This window comes from Cibotium barometz, chromosome 20, assembly GCF_041138505.1.
Source record: "Cibotium barometz isolate CiBa-2024 chromosome 20, ASM4113850v1, whole genome shotgun sequence".
NCBI lineage: Eukaryota > Viridiplantae > Streptophyta > Polypodiopsida > Cyatheales > Cibotiaceae > Cibotium > Cibotium barometz.
The window spans coordinates 21,076,134-21,083,895 of NC_141065.1; the positions used below are offsets into that span (position 1 = coordinate 21,076,134).

Sequence of the window (7,762 nt, forward strand, 5' to 3'; positions counted from 1 at the left end):
CCTCGGCCCATACGCTTATAGCTTGTTCTAGGATGCTCCCTAGAAGCTTAGACATGCAAGATCCCACCATGATGGTTCGGTAATTAGTGGGCTGATTTGCATCCCCTTTCTTGAAAAGTGCTTTGATCCAATTCTTTTGCCAAATCAATGGGCAGCCCTTCTGTTATGGATTTATTGAGGAGTCCGTGTATCCATTGCCGTGCAATACTGCCTCACCATTTGAGCATTTCTGAGTTGAACTGAAGCATGTCTGGTGCTTTGCCATTGGCTAGTTTTTTTATGCTCTTTGTTACCATCGGAAAGTCAAAGCATTCTTCTGATTGTTTTGTCTCTTGCATATTAGGCATCCCTTCTGCATCTTTGTGTACATATAACTTTTCTACGTATGCATACATATCTTCCGGGCTTATGTCTCCGATAATGTCTTGTCTTTTGCCTTTCATCCTCATCCATTCCTTTTTGGGGTTTTTCTTGAAGTTTATTAGGGCTTGTGTCTCGGTGTGTAGTTCATGTTCTCTTCTTTTTCTCCTCTTGATTGAGAGTTGTGTATGTTTTTGCCAAAGCTGTCCATTCTATGGCTGTTTTGGGGGTTGACCTCAAATGTCTTTTAGCAATCTTGCATTCTTCATCAAACCATGAGTTGTGTGGCAACCCTTTCACGTTTGTTTCTTGTCTATGCGTTTTCCCCATTGTTTCCTCTACTGCTTCACTCATTGCTTGCTTGAATTTGTTCCATGCTTGATCTACATTTATTGGCATGCATTCTCTTGCTAGTTTATCATCAAGGGAAGCGGCATAGGTTTTCTTTTTTTCAATTTGCATTTTGTATGCCCATGCTCGAATTTGAGCCTATTTTCCTCTCCTGTGAATGGGTACCCGTAACCATACATGAATGGGTGTATGATCCGAGTTTGGTGATCTATCCCCAATTTCAAAGTTATGCACCATGTGGGATGCCTCATATTGGATCAATACATAATCAATAGCACTCATTCCCTTGTTGGCGGTGTAGCATGTGCATTCCCCTGAGTTGGCAAATTTGTTCACTCCATTTATAGCTATTAATTGCATAGCTGTCATCATGCTGTTCCTTGTGGGTTTGTCACTTGGTCTTTTGAGCATCGCTTCCACATGTGGTCAAGTACATCCATTTTATGCTCTAGACCCGGAGGTGTCATGAGATTTATGACTTGCATTTGCGCATGTGCTATGCGAGCATTCATGTCCCCAGTAAGCATCACTACCCCTTCTTGCGTGTAAGTGTTAATATCTGCATACAAATCTTCAAAGGGGTTGTTCTTCTCTGTGTTGAAAGCATTATAGAACGGTGATTCCCTATGGGGAATGTAGCACCCTGCTATGAACACTGGTTTACCTCCTGTGTCAATCTTGACCCATATGTATCGCTTATGAGCATCTTTTTTGCATATTGTAATCACTTTTTGAAGCTCTTCTTTGTACATCACTGCCACCTCCTTGTCCTCTCATCTTTGTACTCGGCATCCACAGAGAGTGTGTGACATACCCATCAACATGTGGTATCCTGCATGTATCGTGTTCCCATGTTTCCAATAGGAAAAGTACATCCGCTTGTGGTAAGACTTCTGTGAGCCCCTCCCCTTTGTGCCAGGGGAAGCCGCGGCAATTCCAGCTTATTACATGTAGTTCTGTGGTCCCATGGGCCTCCTCTTGTCGTTTTTTCTGTTCTCCCCCTTCCGGTGGGTGTTTTCTTATTGGTGCGTGCTTCATAGGCTTCCCTTCTTGCCTTCTGTTGGTTCGGTGTTCTATCTTCACTTATGTATAATGGGCTATCTTTTAGATATATGCGAGCATTTTCAAGGATAATGGCCCTCTTTCGTGCATCTAGGAGTGTGCATACAATTGCCCGGTTGGTTTCGGGCTTCTTCTTCCCTACTCTGTGCTCGTCGTATACCACAACATCATGCATACCAAATTTAGTGGAAATGATATCCGTGATGTCCGTGTGTGTTCAATGTAAGCACTTGTTCTGTGTCCGTTTTTGGAATGCCTCGCACTACTATGTTCATCTTCCTTTTCTCTAGTTCGTTGTATTCTTTTTCATCCTCAATGACATACATTTCATCATTTGTGGTAGTGGTGGCCGAGTTTGTGTGCCAATTCTTGACTATGCTTGCCCAAGATCCCACATTTCCTGGTACATTTTGTTGGGTTCTCTCACTGATACATGCAAGTTTTTCGTTATGTGAGGCCAATGTATCCTGCGTCATGTTGGTTTGTTTATTGAAGGCTTCTTGTAGTTCTTGCAACTTCTTCTCTTGGTTAAGGACCCGCATATCTTGCATTTGTAGCTTATGCTCAAGCTCTTGGTTTTTAAGTGCAAGGTTTTTTATTTCTTCACTTTGGTTCATCATGATAGTTTGCATTGAGGTGATGAACCCTCATATGTCCTGCATGGAGTCCATCACTACATGTCCCTTGATCGTTTCATCTACATGGCATTCTTGTGCTTTGTTTGCTCCTGTACTTGTCCCTGTTCCTGTACCTGTACCTATACCTGTACCTGTACCTGTACCTGTCCCTGTACCTCTCCTTTTTTAGAAGGCAAAGAAGCCGCTAGTAGAGAAAGGAAAGAAGGCTAAGATGGCGCAGCTCCTTTAGGATAAAAGGGAACCAATTTTTTTGGGTCGGCTCTCTACCCAGAGAAAAGGGCAGTCCTTCTTGGGGGGGAGGTCGAAGAGCATACTTGAGGCAGCTCTTCACTCAAGTACAAGAAGTCTTCTGCGCGCAGCAGCAGCCAACAAGGGGGCCATCTGGGGTAGCAAGGGAACACCTACAGTTCCAGACCAGTTGTCTAGTGTACACACAAGCAGAAGGCAATAATATACAAGAAGAAGGCGACCTAATTGAAGAAGCACAGCCCTTTCAGAAGTACAAGCCTTATGGGCTGAGATGTACATAGCCTTTATGTAGAGTTTAGACCAACACATTGACTAGGACACTAGTCAGAGGAATTGTTAAGTATGTGCACAAGAATCGATCTTGGAGACTCAAGATGCAAGTAGAAGAACAATTCCAGAAACTGAATCTGGCATGGGAGTTCTCTTGGAGCAAGCCTCAGCTGAAAGTATGCTCATGCACACACACACCAACCGTGTGAGGGCCTTAGGGCATCCGGCATCCCCCGCAAGGAGTGAGGGCTTCCCTTATATAGGCTGCTGGCTGGTCCTCAAATTAGTAGACAAGAGGGTTGCAATTTTGGGAAAAGAACAGCTTTCTTGGTCAAAAAGCGGACCCTTCTAGCCAAAATCGAAAAAAGGCAAAGACTAATCAGCTGAAGAGGGTGTGTCGCTGATCTGGGTATAAAAGTGTCACCAACCTGTATTAAATCTACTTAATACATATACTAATGACAATTACTAGAAGCATAAAGGCTGGAACCCACAAGCTCCTTAGGAGAGGTAGTCCTGAAGGTACTGTAAACTCTGTATGAGTACAAGTGCAGTATGATGGTATGATTAGTAGTAGTCAGCTTAAGCAGGGGAAACACTTGATGAAAAGTTTCTCTCTTGATTGAGATGAGCATGGGAGAGAGGGTATAAAACCCTAATCTGTCAGCTGACTATGCAGGCGTGATAAATCAGATGGGCTGGACAAAAAGAAGCTAAGTCACTTGGATGCAGGTTCACACTTAAGTGACCTTTGGCCAGAAAGAGCCAGGCTCTACCAAAAAAAGTGCATAATAAAGTACAATTGACCCTATCGTGGGTGCCAGGTTTATGCTAGAAAGAGCTCACTTTTACCAAAAGAGGCGGAAAATTAGCTTTTTCAGATCTGCAATTTCTTTTATTTGCTAAACCCGGACCAGCCATGTTGACTTTATGCTCAGCTAGGCTGCACAAGATAGAAGAGCTTCACCTTTTTGCCAGTAAAGCTGTGCATACCAAAGAGCTGCTCTCTTTATCCACTAAAGTGCCTTTGTCTAAAGGCGATTCTCAGCACCCCAAAAGCTGAAAACCTCTCTGTCTGCTGGAAGGGCTGCTCCCAACCATCCTCCATAGCGTCTACCATCGTACGTTTGAATGAGAGATGCTTAGGAAATTTGCGGCCGTCCTTGAGCATACACGCCCACTTGCGATGTGCAGAGATTCTTGGTGGTACTTCAGGAAAGAGATTCGCTTGAGAGTGACATGGCCTCAACAGAAGGTACACAAAGTTAATTCACTCAATGCATATGATAGGTACTTCTCGAATAGCATTAATTATATATTCATATAAAAGCGCATTTAATTTGCAGGAGGCAGCACAGGCTCGTGTCCAGTCAGGGCACACCTCTCGGCTTGGCCAGATGGGCTCTAGTGGCTTTCGAGCACTCTTTGTAAGTGCACAAATTTTTTGTTCGTCTATCTATAGCTATTTGTATATATATATATATATGTATCCATGTATCTATGATCTCATATGCATTCAATTCACTTCTTACTTATATATATGCAATGTTTAAATGACAGAGAAAGGATTATGGTCGAGCACCATCTGCAGACGAGATACGGAGAGCCACAATTTACGGCTACAGTTTATGGCTACTACAGAGCGCTACAGAAGGAGATGCCGACACCCGATGCTTTTGTAAGTAATTCTATCAAATATTGTTTTATGCCAATCAAGATCTGCATGTGTTATATGTTATGTGGTTTTTTTTATACTCAAATAGCTAATAGACATTTTTAATTGCAGGAGCAACATGGTGAGAACGACATGGACGAGGTTGCTCGACAGGTAGCAGCAGGGTTATCATCCCAACCGCCCAAGAACGTACAAGAGGAGGACTCTTCCTCCAATGATTCCAATTAAAATTGTCATGATAGAGCCATTTAGTGCTAATTTTGTAGACATAATTTTTTGGTACATATAGTCGCTCATTCAGAATGATGGCGCTCTTTTATTAACATTTTCTTTATGTATGTGTGTTTTGGCCATGATGTATGTGTGTTTTGGCCATGATGCACATGTGTTACATCTATCAAGAGTTTCTTGAAGTGTCTACCTCCTCCCAAATCTACAGATTTAAATTAATTGATTGCAAAATTTAATTTATACTTACCATAATCGATGTCGGCTATTGCTTTTTCAAAAGTCGATGTATGTCGATTCTTGGGTCTTTTGTCATACACGAATGCACGTGCGTATGTGTGTGTGTGTGTGTGAGAGAGAGAGAGAGAGAGAGAGAGAGAGAGAGAGAGAGAGAGAGAGAGAGAGAGAGATTTTATGATGTTTGTATACGTACGGATGTGTGTGTGATAAAGAGGCAAGTGTGTAGGAGAGAGAGAGAGAGAGACCAATGTTTATGTGAAGTGTGTGTGTATGTGTGTGAGAGAGAGAGAGAGAGGGAGAAAGAGAGAGAGAGAGAGAGAGAGAGAGAGACTAATGGTCATTTATGCCACCTTTGCAGCGTCGCTTATTCCATCTAAAAACGTGGTTTATGCCACCCTCATAACGTCGTTTATGCCACCCAAACGCGATGTATATGCCACCCTCGAAACGTGGTTTATGCCACCCAAAAAGCGTCGTTTATGTATCTCAAAAATGTCGCTATAGAGGTCGTTTAAACGATGGTCAAGAGCGACCTTTGGAACGACTTCTGTAGCGACCCCCGTAAGGGTCGCTACAGGTTTCTACTCTTGTAGTGCCTTGTAGACTTGTTTTATGCATTTCCTTATTTGACCTTTTCCTATGTCCTTTGTGACATACTCATAAGTCTTCCACTTTACCAGTTCTTGATTTTCTACATCAAGCTCACGAGAGAAAAAACAAGGTTTCGGACAGTTCTTACACGTTTGCAGTAAGCATGAAAGCTTGTGCCACCACTCAGCTGACTCTTCCTTTCGGCATACTGTTGACCTCCACAATTCTGACACTGAAGAATAGATGGTTGCATAGGCATTGCACTTTTCCTCCTCCTCATTCAGCTTGCAAACCATACACAAGCTGATTTTGTATCGGTCCTCATGGAATTCACACAGCAAGCCACATTAAATCAATTCTTGTATGGTAAACACAATAGCACATGTTTCTCTCCTTAAGTTTTCTAACAAAATAAGGCTTCAGGCTCTGAAAAGCACAAAAGCCGATGTTAATGGAGGGATGTTGTTCTTTGAAGTTCATGAAGAATTCTGCCTGCATAACCATAACAAAGAATTTACAAAATCAAGAGTTTGTAAGTATGACCCCCACACCATACTCTCATACCATAGAAAGAAGGAGCTGGAACACCTTGCCCGCAGTTCTTGATGCTCTTTTTGCACTTGCCATCTCGGCCACCTAACCATCCTTGGCAAGCTACTTGCTATGTAGAGATGTTCGACGTATAGCCCACATTGAATCGTGAATGTCACTCTCCCCAATTTCGTGCACCTCTGCTTAAGTTGTCTCTCCCTCTGCATTGTGTTAACCACCTATAGCTAAAGGAATAGTGGGTGAAAAGCTTAATCTCCTACCTTGTTTCTTGTGTGGTGGGTTTTCTATGACATACTCTGGACGATGTGATGAGTTATCTTCCTCAAGATTTATAATTGTGGGTTTTGACACCGGCTAACAGTAATGTTATCACCAAAAAAAATTTGGTTGCACATGCATTGGTGTGCCACTCATTGCTTCCCCCACACCAGTCTGCTAGTGCTTGATGGACTTCGAGCTTTTGATGTTTTGGCCTTCTCCATCAACTTTATTATTGTAGGGCCTACTCTGTGATATTTATCTTCTTGCATGAATGCATGCTTCCTTGTGGATTGCAAGAGGGAATTAGCGAGGTCTAAAATAACTGCGCATCATCATATAAAGAGATGGTTTCCCTGAAACCCTCTCCTACTTACCAACTTACATGTTTTGTTTCTGCTAGAGTGGTGGTCGGCATGTGCAGCACACAAGTATCGTTGACATCCTACAATAGGAGATTAAGTTAATTTGCAAGGTCCAACCACATTCTATAATTAGATAGTTAAGTTGACAATTCAAATTCAAAATACAAGCTATTCTTTTCCAAAACCAAGAAAATAATACTTACCCCTATAAGATGTTTCCTCCAATGGGGATATCGAGTATACCACCAATTAAGCCACCAATCCATGGCTGGTAAGTTTGCATCAGTGACTTTTCCTCCAATGGGAATATCTAGTATGCCACCAGAACTAAGCCAACAATCCATGGCTGGTAAGTTTGCATCAGCGACGTTACCATTCATCCACCACGATCTAATGTGTCTGTATTTTAAAAGTGCCTCTTCTTCACTCAATGTACAATGCCACTGAGACAACATACTCGCGCTTGAGCTCTTCTTGAAAATTCCTAGCTACATATTGTACTGTATGGACTCAAGATTTGTTCCCAATGAAAAAGACACAAATGCTCATGACCTTCCAATATATTTGTCTAGTTAATTATTATATACTGTCCTAACTGCCCTCCAGTTGACTCCAACCTCATCAGCCACCATGAAGCCAAAAACATATGGCTTGGAAAAGCCTTTTTGGACCACAACATTGCTAATCGTCTCCCAAAAAATCACTTGTGCCACTGTGTCCTGCTCTTTAATTTTGCAAGTTGCAATTGTCATGAGCTTTTGTTGCAGGCTACATGCCATCATACAACAATTGGAAAAGTACTAAAAACTAGATCATTTTTTTAAAGAACTTTACAAGACCAAATTGTACCTTGGATCATATACATGTGTAGCCATTGTTGTCCATCCTTGCACACACGTGACGTGATCAAAACAAACCCAAGC

The 7,762-nt window shown here is 42.2% G+C and overlaps 2 pseudogenes; both read right to left on the reverse strand.

Annotated features, from left to right (window-relative positions):
- Window positions 1-212: 212 nt before the first annotated feature.
- Window positions 213-1,463, reverse strand: LOC147627656 (uncharacterized; annotated as a pseudogene).
- A 65-nt stretch (window positions 1,464-1,528) lies between these two features.
- LOC147627657 (uncharacterized) lies at window positions 1,529-2,435 on the reverse strand (annotated as a pseudogene).
- Window positions 2,436-7,762: the final 5,327 nt, after the last annotated feature.